Here is a 14,678-nt window from a genome sequence, read left to right on the forward strand (position 1 = left end):
AGGTTAAGAAATATTCAGACCCTCTTTTTCTAACCTTATGGACTAGCATAGCAAGGCTTTTTTCCTTCAGCCCCGAGACGAATGCTTTCCCGGATTTTGGTTCAATGTTGTCTATATGAGTTGTGTGAATTGGGGTTTCGGGGATCATTTCTTCATCTTCAATCTCTAGCACTTTCTCTTCATAATATAGCTCCCAAAAAGGACTACAAGCTCTTACTTCCGCACATAACCAGCCCCCAAACTTCCTATTAGAGTTGTTAGCCTTGCTGGACTCTTCATAGGGGTGTGTTTTGTAGTCCGTTGTATAGTGTCCAATAACTCCACACGTGTAGCAAAACTTAGGCAGTCTTTCGTACCAAAAGTCAATACAAAGCTTTTTGTTTCCCAAGGTAAGAATGGTTCACTTTAATGGAGTTGATAGGTCCAACAACACCTTGGCCTTGGCTATTCTCCTTAGGTTGCTGCCCTTGGATTCAACCTTCACTTCTTTCACTTCCCCAATTTTCCTAGCCACATTGTACAATACATCCTCTGTCACCCTTCCTCTTGGTATCCCTATCGGTTGAACCCAAAAAGTATTATGGGTGAAAGTATACCAATGTTACGGTGTATCTGGTTCACATTGTTTAAGGATGAGAAGGTCTCTTGCGAAGCACCATGGTCCCACCTCTATTACTCTCAGTTTCTTAGCTACATTTGTAAACTTAAAAGAAAACATACTATTGTCCAATGACACACATTCCACTTCTTCCACCTTCCACGCTTTCTTCATAGTGTTAAAGAAGGCTTGGTAGTTAACATTAGATTTCATTGTTAACTTGTCATATAGGATCCATTCGCATTTCTTCGCGTTCTCTTTAGGGACTTTTTCTTTAATCACAACTTCATCATTTTCGGATCATATGTCCCCTAACATTTTACACAAAGCCACTAATCGCATTTCACTATCTACTACACCTTCCATCTTACACAGTCAAACTTGCTTCAGCAAAAAGCAATACACTAACGAAGTTCTTACACAACTTGCAAGGGAAAGGGCGGCTTACCCATCAACTACAGAGAGGGAAACAGATCCCGATATGGATTTGACACCTACAAAGATTTCCATCCATAGAGATAGGAACTCCTTTGTAAAGTAGGGAAAGAGGGCGGGATCTCCGTTAGTTCTTATACAAGACTCCAAAGGACCCGAGACCCAAAGTATGAGGAGGAAAGGATGGATTGAAGGGGGCTCGTGGGACTAGGGGAAAATCGTCCTTGTCCTCTTTGAGGTGAGCTAGCCATGGGCATGAGCTAGGGTTATGGTTCCACTAGAAGACAAAGTTGGGTTTGGGGGTTGAGGGGGCTCCCAACGCAATGGGGCTAGGAGGGAAAACTAGTGTGTGAAGTTGGGTTATGGTTTAGGGATACCTATCTCCAAAGGATAGAGAGAGAGAGCTCTTTAGAAGAAGAGAGATGATGTGACTTCTAAAGGTACAGAAGTTTATTCACCAAGAATATGCGAGTTCATATACTTGAGTCCTAAAAATAAGTGCATCTAAGACTTGTGCCTCGAGATATTGAGGATGCAACTCCAGTGGAATAGAAGTAGAATATGTGATAAGTTATTTTTTAAACTAGATCTAAACAGGGATTATGCATGGGCCACATGTTGACAAATGAGTGTCAACCCGGGCTACGACTTAGGCTTCCTTTGTATCAGAGCCTAACCTAAGCCTCTTCCGGATTGGGTAAAGAGAAACTTGAGAGGAATGCTCTTTGTATTTATTTTTGTCAATGATCAAATGAAGAGGAGGACACCTCATTATATAATAGAGAACATCGGATTATAACCGTTGATTTATATTTGATCCGATGGCTAAGATCGCATCTTCCATCTACCTAATCATCAACAATAAATAGGAAGCTTCAAAAGGGAGGGGCAATTATAGTATCGCCCACCCTTGAGAATATTTTAGAGAGTCATACAAAACCTTAGGAAACCCTCGAAACATGGCAAGTTTTGGGGTCCTTCTTGGTCATGGGATCCACCGGTCGTGCCACGAAAACCTCCAAGCACGTGTCACATATCTACAACATTGGCAATGTCCAAATCGGATTGAAAATATATGAAGAGGATTGTCAACAAAGGTAAAGGATAGATAAAAGAAAAACATGGACCAACATAAATAAGAAAATAATACAACAAAGAAATGAAGGAAATAAACATCACATATTGAAAAGTTTGATCTCATGATAATATTATTTTGGACGGACCGCAAAGATTTTTAGAGATGGTAGATTAAAAGGATTTGAGGAAGAATAAATCGACATGTTTCTATGTTATGTCTCTTGGTAAAAGGGGTGGCTACTCGACCGGACGTAAATACATCCTAAATGGCCCGTATAGTGAGTTCGGGGTAGCCAAACAAGAGGCGGATAAATGCGGCGCCGCTTTTTATTACATAGACCAACCTGTTGAGGTGAGGTACTATTGTTTTGCTATTCAAGTTGTGTTACTCTTGAATTAATAGTTTAATATATTTTTTGCTCCCAAATTTATGAAAAAAGATTGTGCATCGAAAGCGTAGACGGCGAATTAGAGCGCTTGTGGCAGGCCCGGTCGGCATCTATCGATCCGGATGAACTTGTGAAGACAATGAACAAGAACTTTCTCAAGGCCAAGAGGATAATGCTAGATACCATAAATGAGTACGGTGTTTTATCTATTTTTGATTTCTAATATGTTGATGTTTTAGGTTCATGATCGCGGATCTGCTGTCAAGTGTGTTCCCTTTCCATCCATCCGATGTAGTCATAGTGGGGAATACCCACATTCCAAGGATGATCGAGCTATTGAAAGATCATGAATTCAATTAAAAGAGAAATTCAGCATGGTCATGACAGAATTAATTGTTTGATTGAACTTTTTCTGAAGAGAGGTGCTGACCGATAGCAGTTAGTTATAGTGGAGCTTGAGTACATTAGTTACGTGAAAAGTTTTTCCTCTGGAAAGATGTATACTTATTTAACTGGATTTAGATTAGTATTGTGCATCTTTACATGACTTGGGTACCTAATCTAGATTCCTCAATAGTCAACACTAAAAGTTTGCCTCGCATGTTTCTAATTTGTAAAACTGCAATTGAATTGGGTCTTGGTGAATATTTTTCTTACTTAATGCTTAGTTGAATATTCGATATCACAGGGTTAACTTGATTTCCATTATTAGGGAATATGGTTTTGAATCTAGGGTCGACCTGTGTGGCGACTAATGCTTCCTTTGTATTAGTGCTTAACCTAATCCTTTTCCGGATCCCGTAAAAAAACTCTGGGAGGAATGCACTTTGTATTTGTTTTTGTGGATGATTAAATGACAAGGAGGACACCTCTTAATATAATAGAGAGCATCGGATTACAACCATTGATCTCTATTTGATTCGATGGCTAAGATCGCGTCTCTATCTATCTAACCATCAATAATAAATAGAAAGCTTCTAGAAAGAGGGACAATTACAATATTGCCCTCCCTTGAAAATATTCTAGAAAGTCTTAGAAAACCTTAAGAAATCCTCAGTCACAGCAAGTCTTGGGGTCCTTCTTGGCCATGGGATCGACTGGTCGTGCCACAAAAACCTCGGCACATGTTACATGTCTAAAGCATTGGCATTGTCCAAATCAGATTGAAAATATCCGAAGAGGGTTGTCAACAAAGGTGAAGATAGAGAGAACAAAAACATGGACCAACATAGAGAATGAAATAATTCAATAAGGAAATGATGGAAATAAACAATACACATTGAAAAGTTCGATCTCATAATGATTATTATTTTGGACATATTACAAAGGTTTTTAGAGATGGTAGACTAAAGGGACTTGAGAAAGAATCAATCGACGGGTTTCTATGTTATGTCTTTTAGTAAAAGGGGTGGCTATTGGACTAGGCATAAATACATCCTAAATGACCCCTATAGTGAGTTAGGGATAGCCAAACAAAAGGCGGATAAATGCGGCGCCACTTTTTATTACAAACACCTACCTGTTGAGGTGATATACTCTCGTTTTGTTATTCAAGTTGTGTTACTCTTGAATTAATAGTTTAATAAGTATTTTGCTCCCGGATTTACGAAAAAAGAATGTGCACCAAGTGCCGGACGATGAGTTAGAGCCCCTGCGACAGGCCCGATCAGCATCTATTGATCCCGATAAACTTGTGAAGACAATGAACAAGAACTTTCCCAAGGCCAAGAGGATAATGCTAGATGCCGAAAATGAGTACTGTGTTTTATCAATTCTTAATTTCTAACGTGTTGATCTTTTAGGTTCCCGACTATGGATCTCATGTCGGGGATGATCCATTTCCATCCCTTCGCGGTAGTCATAGTGGGGAATGCCTACATTCTAGGGATGATGGAGCTATTGAAAGATCATGAATTCAATTAAAAGAGGAATTCAACGTGTTCATGACAGAGTTAATTATTTTATTGAACTTTTTCTAAAGGGAGGTGCCGATCGATGGTAGTTAGTTATAGTGAAGCTTGAGTACATTTGTTACGTGAAGAGTTTTGCCTTTAGAAAGATAGCTACTAATTTGACTAGATTTAGATTAGTATTGTGCATCTTTACATGACTTGAGTACCTAGTTTAGATTTCTCAATAGTCGATACTAAAAATTTGCATGCATGTTTTTGATTTGTAAAATTACAATGGAATTGGGTCTTGGCAAATATTTTGGTTTTGAATATGGGGTCGACCCATGCGGTGACTTAGGCTTCCTTTGTATCAACGCCTAACCTAATCCTTTTCTGGATCCAGTAGAGAAACTCTAGAAAGAATGCATTTTGTATTTATTTTTGTGGATGATCAAATGAAGAGGAGGACCCCTTTTTATATAATAGAGGGCCTCGGATTACAACCGTTGATCTTTATTTGATCCGATGGCTAAGATCGCCTCTCCATGTATATAACCACGGACAATAAATAGAAAACTTCTAGAGAGAGGGACAATTACATTATCGCTCTCCCTTTAAAATATTCTAAGGAGTCCTAGAAAGCCTTAAGAGATCCTTAGACACGACAAGTCTTGGGGTCCTTCTTGGGCAAGGGATAGGCCGATCATGCCATGAAAACCTCGGCACTTATCATGTGTCTAAAGCATTGGCATTGTCCGAATCAGATTGAAAATATCTGAAGAGGGTTGTCAACAAAGGTGAAGATAGAGAGAACAAAAACATGGACCAACACAGAAAAGGCAATAATCCAATAATGAAATGAATGAAATAAATAACGTACATTGAAAAGTTCGATCTTATGATGATTATTATTTTAGACGGACTGCAAACGTTTTTAGAGATGGTAGATTAAACGGATTTGAAAAAGAATCAATCGTCGGGTTTATATCTTATGTCTCTTGGTAAAAGTGGTGGCTACTGGATCGGGCGTAAATACATCCTAAATGACCCGTATAGTGAGTTTGGGGTAGATAAAAAAGAGGCGGATAAATGTGGAGCCGCTTTTTATTACATCGACCTATTTGTTGAGGTGATCTAGTCTCGTCTTATTGTTCAAGTTGTGTCACTCTTGAATTAATAGCTTAATATGTTTTTTGAATTTGGGGTCGACCCATGTGGGAACTTATGCTTCCTTTGTATTTGCGCCTAACCTAATCCTTTTCCGGATATTGTTGAGAAACTCTAGGAGGAATGCACTTTGTATTTTTTTTTGGGATGATCAAATGAAGAGGAGGACACCTCTTTATATAATAGAGGGACTCGGATTACAACCATTAATCTTTATTTGATCCGATGGCTAAGATCGCATCTCCATCTATCTAACCACCGACAATAAATAGAAAAGCTTCTAGAGAGAGGGACAATTACAATATGGCCCTCCCTTGAAAATATTCTAGAGAGTCCTAGAAAACCTTAAGAAACCCTTAGACACGGCAAGTCTTGGGGTCCTTCTTGGCCATGGGATCAACCGGTCGTGCCACAAAAACCTCAACACGTGTCACATGTCTAAAGCATTGGCATTGTCCGAATCGGATTGAAAATATCTAAAGAGGGTTGTCAAAAAAGGTGAAGATAGAAGAGAAGAAAAACATGGACCAATAGAGAGAAGGAAATAAAGCAAGAACGAAATGAAGGAAATAAACAATGTGCATTGAAAAGTTCAATCTCATGATGATTATTATTTTGGACGGATTACAAAGGTTTTTAGAGAATGTAGACTAAAAGAATTTGAGAAAGAATCAATCGACAGGTTTATATGTTATGTCACTTGGTAAAAGGGGTGCCTACTGGATTGGGCGTACATACATCCTAAATGACCCATATAGTGAGTTCGGGGTAGCCAAACAAGAGGCGAATAAATGCGGCGCCGCTTTTTATTACATCGACCTACTTGTTGAGGTGATCTAGTCTCATCTTATTATTCAAGTTGTGTTACTCCGAAATTAATAGTTTAATATGTTTTTTGCTCCCGGATTTAAGAAAACAAACTGTGCACCAAAGCGTCACACGACGAATTAGAGCGCCCGTGGTAGGCCCGATTGGCATCTACGATTCTGGATGAACTTTTCAAGACAATGGACAAGAACTTTCCCAAGGCCAAGAGTATAATGCTAGATACGAGAAATGAGTACCGTGTTTTTATCTATTCTTGATTTCTAATGCGTTGATGTTTTAGGTTCGTGACTGCGGATTTGCTATCATGGGTAATCCCTTTCCATACCTCCGCGGTAGTCATAGTGGGGAATGCTTACATTCCAAGGATGATGGAGTTGTTGAAAGATCATGAATTCAATTAAAAGAGGAATTCAACGTGTTCATGACAGAGTTAATTGTTTGATTGAACTTTTTTTGAAGAATGGTGCCGACTTACGATAGTAAGTTATAGTGGAGCTTGAGTACATTGGTTATGTGAAGAGTTTTTCCTCTGGAAAGATGGTTACAAATTTGTTTGGATTTATATTAGTATTGTTCATCTTTATATGACTTGGGTACCTAGTCTAGATTTGTCAATAATCAACACTAAAAGTTTGCTTGCATGTTTATGATTTGTAAAATTGCAATGGGATTGGGTCTTAGCAAATATTTTTCTTACTTAATGGTTAGTTGAATATTCGATCTCACAGTGTCAACTTGATTTCAACTATTAGGGAATATGGTTTTGAATTTGGGATCGACCCCGTGCGTCTACTTATGCTTCCATTGTATCGGCGCCTAACCTATTCCTTTTTCGAATCTTTTAAAGAAACTCTGGGAGGAATGCACTTTGTATTTTTTTTTGTGGATGATCAAATGAAGGGGAGGACACCTCTTTATATAATAGAGGGCCTCGGATTACAACCGTTGATTTTTATTTGATCCGATGGCTAAAATCGCATCTCCATCTATCTAATCACCGATAATAAATAGAAAGCTTCTAGATAGAGGGACAATTACAATATCGCCCTCCATTCAAAATATTCTAGAAAGTCCGAGAAAACCTTAAGAAACCCTCAGACACGGCAAATCTTGGGGTCCTTCTTGGCCATGGGATCGACCGTTCGTGCCACGAAAACCTCGGCACGTGTCACATGTCTAAAACATTGGCATTGTCCAAATCGGATGGAAATATTCGAAGAGGGTTGTGAACAAAGGTTGTGAACAAAGGTGAAGATAGAGAGAAGAAAAACAAGGACCAACATAGAAAAGGAAATAATCCAAGAACGAAATGAAAGAAATAAACAATGTACATTGAAAAGTTCGATCTCATGATGATTATTATTTTGGACCGATTATAAAAGTTTTTAGAGATGGTCGACTAAAAGAATTTGAGAAAGAATCACTCGACAGGTTTTTATGTTATGTCTCTTGGTAAAAGGAGTAGCTACCGGATCGGGCGTAAATACATCCTAAATGAACCGTATAGTGGGTTCGGGATAGCCAAACAAGAGATGGATAAATGCGGCGCCGATTTTTATTACATAGACTCACCTGTTGAGGTGATGTACTCTCGTCTTGTTGTTCAAGTTGTATTACTCTTGAATTAATAGTTTAATATGTTTTTTGCTCCCGGATTTACGAAAAAAGACTGTACACCGAAGCAACACACGACAAATTAGAGCGCTGCGTCAGGCCCATTCGGCATCTACGATTCGAATGAACTTGTGAATACAATGAACAAGAACTTTCCCAATGCCAAGAGGATAATGCTAGATGCCAAAAATGAGTACTGTGTTTTATCTAATCTTGATTTATATTGCATTGATGTTTTAGGTTCATGACAATGGATCTGCTGTCAAGGGTGATCCCTTTCCATCCCTCCGCGGTAGTCATAGTGGGGATGCCTACATTTTAGGAATGATGGAGTTATTGAAAGATCATGAATTTTATTAAAAGATGAATTCAATGTGTTCATGACAGTTAATTGTTTGATTGAACTTTTTTAAATAGAGGTGCCGACTTATGGACGTTAGTTATAGTGGAGCTTGAGTACATTTGCTATAGAAAGAGTTTTTCCTCTAGAAAGATGGGTACTAATTTGATTGGATTTTGATTAGTATTGTGCATCTTTACATGACTTGGGTATCTAGTTTAGATTCCTCAATAGTCAATACTAAAAATTTGCCCGCATGTTTTTGATTTTTAAAACTACATTTGAATTGGGTCTTGGCAAATATTTTTCTTACTTAAATGCTTAGTTGAATATTCAATCTCACGGTGTCAAATTGATTTCAATTATTAGGAAGTATGGTTTTGAATTTGAGGTTGACCCATGTGGCGACTTATGCCTTCCTTTTGTATCGGCGCCTAACATTATCCTTTTTCGGATCTAGTAGAGAAACTCTAGGAGGAATGCAGTTTGTATTTTTTTTTGTAGATAATCAAATGAAGGGGAGGACACCTCTACATATAATATAGAGCCTCGAATTACAACCGTTGATCTTTATTTGATCCGATAGCTAAGATCGCATCTCCATCTATCTAACCACCGATAATGAATAAAAAGCTTTCAGAGAGAGGGATAATTTTAATATCGCCCTCTCTTGAAAATATTTTAGAAAGTCCTTAAAAACTTTAAGAAACCCTTAGACATGGCAAGTCTTAGGGTCCTTCTTGGCCATGGGATCAACCGATCATGCCACATAAACCTCGGCACGTGTCACATGTCTAAAGCATTGGCATTGTCCAAATCAGATTGAAAATATCTAAAGAGGATTGTCAACAAAGGTGAAGATAGAGAGAAGAAAAACAAGGACCAACGGAGAGAAGGAAATCATCCAATAACGATATTAAGGAAATAAACAATGTACATTGAAAAGTTTGATCTCATGATGATTATTATTTTGGACGGTTTGCAAAGGTTTTTAAAGATAATAGACTAAAAGAATTTGAGAAAGAATCAATCGACATGTTTTTATGTTATATCTCTTGGTAAAAGGGGTGGCTACTGAGCTGGACGTACATACATCCTAAATAACCCGTATAGTTAGTTTAGGGTAGCCAAACAAGAGGCGGATAAACGTGATGCCGCTTTTTATTACATAGACCTACCTGTTGAGTTGATGTACTCTCGTCTTATCGTTCAAGTTGTGTTACTCTTGAATTAATAGTTTAATATGTTTTTGCTCCCAGATTTACGAAAAGGACTATGCACCGAAGCGCCAGACGATGAATTAGAGCGCCTATGGCTAGCCTAATTGACATCCACCGATACGGATGAACCCGTGAAGACAATGAACAAGAACTTTCCCATGGCCAAGAGGATAGTGCTAGATGCTAGAAATGAGTATTGTGTTTATCTATTCTCGATTTCTAATGCGTTGATGTTTTAGGTTGATGACTGCGGATATCTTGTCAAGGGTGATCCCTTTCCATCCCTCCGCGATAGTCATAGTGGGGAATACCCACATTCCGGGGATGATGGAGTTGTTGAAAGATCATGAATTCAATTAAAAGAGGAATTCAGCGTGCTCATGACAGGGTTAATTGTTTTATTGAATTTTTTCTAAATAGAAGTGTCAACTTATGGAAGTAAGTCATAATGGAGCTTTAGTACATTGGTTACGTGAAGAGTTTTTCCTCTAGAAAGATGGGTACTAATTTGACTGGATTTAGATTAGTATTGTGCATCTTTACATGACTTGAGTACTTAGTCTAGATTCCTCAATAGTCAATACTAAAAGTTTACCTGCATGTTTTTGGTTTGTAAAACTACAATGGAGTTGGGTTTTGGCAAATATTTTTCTTACTAAATGCTTAGTTGAATATTAGATCTCACCGTTTCAACTTGATTTCGATTATTAGGGAATATGGTTTTGAATTTGGGATCAACCCGTGCCGCAACTTTGGTTTCCTTTGTATCGGCACCTAACCTTATCCTTTTTTGGATCTAGTAGAGAAACTCTAGGAGGAATGCACTTTGTACATATATATATAGATATATATATTGTGGATGATCAAATGAAGAAGAAGACACCTCTTTATATAATAGATGGCCTCGGATTACAAACGTTGATCTTTATTTGATCCGATGGCTAAGATCGCATCTCCATCTATCTAATCACCGATAATAAATAGAAAGCTTCTAGATAGAGGGACAATTACAATATCACCCTCCCTTGAAAATATTCTAGAAAATCCGAAAAAACCTTAAAAACCCTCGGACACGGCAAGTCTTAGGGTCCTTCTTGACCATGGGATTGACCGGTCGTGCCTCGAAAACCTCGGCACATGTCACATGTCTAAAGCATTGGCATTGTCCGAATCAAATTAAAAATATTTGAAGAGGGTTGTCAACAAAGGTGAAGATAGAGAAAAGACAAACAAGGACCAACAAAGAGAAGGAAATAATCCAATAACGAAATGAAGGAAATAAATAAGGTACATTGAAAAGTTCAATCTCATGATGATTATTATTTTGGACCGATTATAAATGTTTTTAGAGATGGTAGACTAAAAGAATTTAAGAAAGAATCAATCGACATGTTTCTATGTTATATCTCTTGGTAAAAGGGGTAGCTACTGGATTAGGCGTAAATACATCCTAAATGACTCGTATAGTGAGTTCGGGGTAGCAAAACAAGAGATGGATAAATGCGACCAAAGTCGTTTTTATTACATAGATCCACTTATTGAGGTGATGTACTCTCGTCTTGTTGTTCAAGTTGTGTTACTCTTGAATTAATAGTTTAATATGTTTTTTTGCTCCCCGATTTACAAAAAAAGACCGTGCACCAAAGCACCTATTAGGCCCTCGGCAGTCCGATTGGCATCTTTAAAACTGGGACATTGCGAACTTCCGGCCAAGAGGATAATGCTAGATGCCAAAAATACTGGGTTTTATCTATTCTTGATTTCTAATGCGTTGATGTTTTGAATATTCAGGATCCTCCACCTTAGTTGTCATAATGGGGAATTCCAAGGATGAGGAGTTGAAAGATCATGAATTCAATTAAAAGAGGAATTCAACATGTTCCGGACATAGTTAATTGTTTGATTGAGCTTTTTTTGAAAAGAGGTGCCGACTTACGGTAGTTACTTATAGCCTCCTTTGTATCAATGCCTTGAAGAGTTTTACCTTTGAAAAGATGGGAACTAATGGGACTGGATTTAGATTGGTATTGTCATTTGTTTTTGTAGATTCAATAGTCAACACTAAAAGTTTCCGCACTTTTTGATTTGTGAACACGCTCTTGCAAATATTTTGCTTACTTAATGCTTTGTTGAATATTCGATCCTAAAGTGTCAACTTGGTTTCATTTTCGATCATTATGGTTTTGAATCCGAGGTAGCCTAAGATTGCATCTCATATTCCTTTGTATCTAACCGCCTAACCTATTTATGGATCTTGTTAGAGAAAGCTTTTAGGAGAGAATGCATTTGTTTTTGTGGATGATCAAATGAAGGGGGGATTTTATATATCGCCCTCCATTGAAACATTGATCTTTATTTGAGATGGCTAAGATTGCATCCATCTATCTAAACCAATAGATAGAAAGCCTTTCGAGACACGGTATTACAAAGTCTTCGAGAGGGTCCTAAAACCTTAAGACGTGATGGACCGCTCATGCCACGTAAACCTCAGCACGTATCACATGTCTAAAGCATTGGCATTGTCCAAATAAGATTGAAAATATCTGAAGAGGGTTGTCAACAAAGGTAAAGATAGAAAGAAGAAAAACATGAACCAATAGAGAGAAGGAAATAATCCACTAACAAAATAAAGGAAATAAACAATGTACATTGAAAAGTTTCATCTCATGATGATTATTATTTTGGACGGATTACAAAGGTTTTTAGAGATGGTAGACTAAAAAAATTTGAGAAAGAATCAATCAACAGGTTTTTATGTTATGTCTCTTGTTAAAAGGGGTGGCTACTGGACTGGACGTAAATACATCCGAAATAACCCATATAGTGAGTTCGGGGTAGCCAAACAAGAGGCGGATAAATGTGCCATCGCTTTTTATTACATAGACCTATATGTTGAGGTGAAGTACTCTCGTCTTATCGTTCAAGTTGTGTTACTCTTGAATTAATAGTTTAATATATTTTTTGCTCCTAGATTTACGAAAAAGACTATGCATCGAAACACTAGACGACGAATTAGAGCGCGGCAAGCCCAATTGGCATCTACCAATTCGAATAAACCTGTGAAGACAATGAACAAGAACTTTCCCATGGCCAAGAGGATAATGCTAGATGTCAGAAATGAGTATTGTGTTTTATCTATTCTTGATTTCTAATGCGTTGATGTTTTAGGTTGATGACTAGGGATCCGTTGTCAAGGGTGATCCCTTTCCATCCCTCCGCGGTAGTTATAGTGGGGAATGCCCACATTCCAAGGGATGATGGAGCTGTTGAAAGATCATGAATTCAATTAAAAGAGGAATCCAACATGTTCATGAAGAGTTAATTGTTTGATTGAACTTTTTATGAATAGAGGTGCCGACTTATGGAAGTAAGTTATTGTGGAGCTTGAGTACATTTGTTACGTAAAGAGTTTTTCCTCCGGAAAGATGGGTACTAATTTGACTGGATTTAGATTAGTATTGTGCATCTTTACATGACTTGGGTACATAGTCTAGATTCCTCAATAGTCGACACTAAAAGTTTACCCGCATCTTTCTGATTTGTAAAACTACAATATAATTGGATCTTGGCAAATATTTTTCTTACTAAATGCTTAGTTGAATATTCGATCCCACAGTTTAAACTTGATTTTGATTATTAGGGAATTTGGTTTTGAATCTGGGATCGACCCATGCGGCGACTTTGGCTTCTTTTGTATTATTGCCTAACCTAATCCTTTTCCGGATTCAGTAAAGAAACTCTAGGAGGAATGCACTTTGTATTTTTTTTTTTTTTTTGTGGATGACCAAATGAAGAGGAGGGCACCTCTTTATATAATAGAGGACCTCGGATTACAACCGTTGATCTTTATTTGATCCGATGGTTAAGATCGCATCTCCATCTATCTAATCACCGATAATAAATAAAAAGCTTCTAGAATAGAGGGACAATTACAATATCGTCCTCCCTTGAAAATATTCTAAAAAGTCCTAAAAAACCTTAAGAAACCCTCAAACACGGCAAGTCTTGGGGTCCTTCTTGGCCATGGGATCTATCGATCGTGTCACGAAAACCTCGGGATATGTCACATGTCTAAAGCATTGGTATTGTCCAAATCGGATTGAAAATATCTAAAGAGGCTTGTCAACAAAGGTGAAAATAGAGAGAGGAAAAACATGGACCAACAAAGAGAAGGAAATAATCCAAGAATGAAATGAAGGAAATAAACAATGTACATTAAAAAGTTCGATCTCATGATGATTATTATTTTGAATGGACTGCAAAGGTTTTTAGAGATGGTTGACTAAAAGGATTTGAGAAAGAATCAATCGATAGGTTTTTATGTTATGTCTCTTGGTAAAAGGGTTCACTACTGGACTAGGCATAAATACATCCTAAATGACCCGTATAGTGAGTTCGGGGTAGCAAAACGAGAGGTGGATAAATGCGGAGTCAATTTTTATTACATAGACCCACCTATTGGGGCGATGTACTCATCGTCTTGTTGTTCTAGTTGTATTACTCTTGAATTAATAACATAATATGTTTTTTGCTCCTCGATTTACGCAAAAAGACTGTGCACCCAAGCGCTAAACTACGAATTAGAGCGCCTGCGGTAGGCCCGATCGGCATCTACCGCTCCGGATGAACTTGTGAAGACGATGAACAAGAACTTTCCCAAGGCAAAGAGGATAATAGTAGATTCTAGAAATGAGTACTGTGTTTTATCAATTCTTGATTTCTAATGCGTTGATGTTTTAGGTTCATGATCGCGGATCTGCTGTCAAGGGTGATCCCTTTCCATCCCTCCGCGGTAGTCATAGTGGGGAATGCCCACATTCCGGGGATGATGGAGCTATTGAAAGATCATGAATTCAATTAAAAGATGAATTCAACATGTTCATGACAGAGTTAATTGTTTGATTAAACTTTTTTTGAAGAGAGGTGCCAACTTACGGCAGTTAGTTATAGTAGAGCTTGAGTACATTGGTTACGTGAAGAGTTTTTCCTTTGAAAAGATGGGTACTAATTTGACTAGATTGTGATTAGTATTGTGCATTTTTACATGACTTGGGTACTTAGTCTAGATTCATCAATAGTCAACACTAAAAGTTTGTCTGCATGTTTCTAATTTGTAAA

The 14,678-nt window shown here is 37.8% G+C and overlaps 1 long non-coding RNA gene across 1 annotated transcript; it reads right to left on the bottom strand.

The window, feature by feature from the left end:
• Positions 1-5,991: 5,991 nt before the first annotated feature.
• On the bottom strand, positions 5,992-9,310 carry LOC125312683. The gene is made up of 3 exons (XR_007196771.1): positions 9,253-9,310; positions 8,117-8,128; positions 5,992-6,034 (listed from the first exon to the last, which is right to left on the bottom strand). It is a non-coding gene; the product is annotated as an uncharacterized LOC125312683 (long non-coding RNA).
• Between the last annotated feature and the right edge of the window lie 5,368 nt (positions 9,311-14,678).

Source organism: Rhodamnia argentea, chromosome 10, assembly GCF_020921035.1.
Source record: "Rhodamnia argentea isolate NSW1041297 chromosome 10, ASM2092103v1, whole genome shotgun sequence".
NCBI lineage: Eukaryota > Viridiplantae > Streptophyta > Magnoliopsida > Myrtales > Myrtaceae > Rhodamnia > Rhodamnia argentea.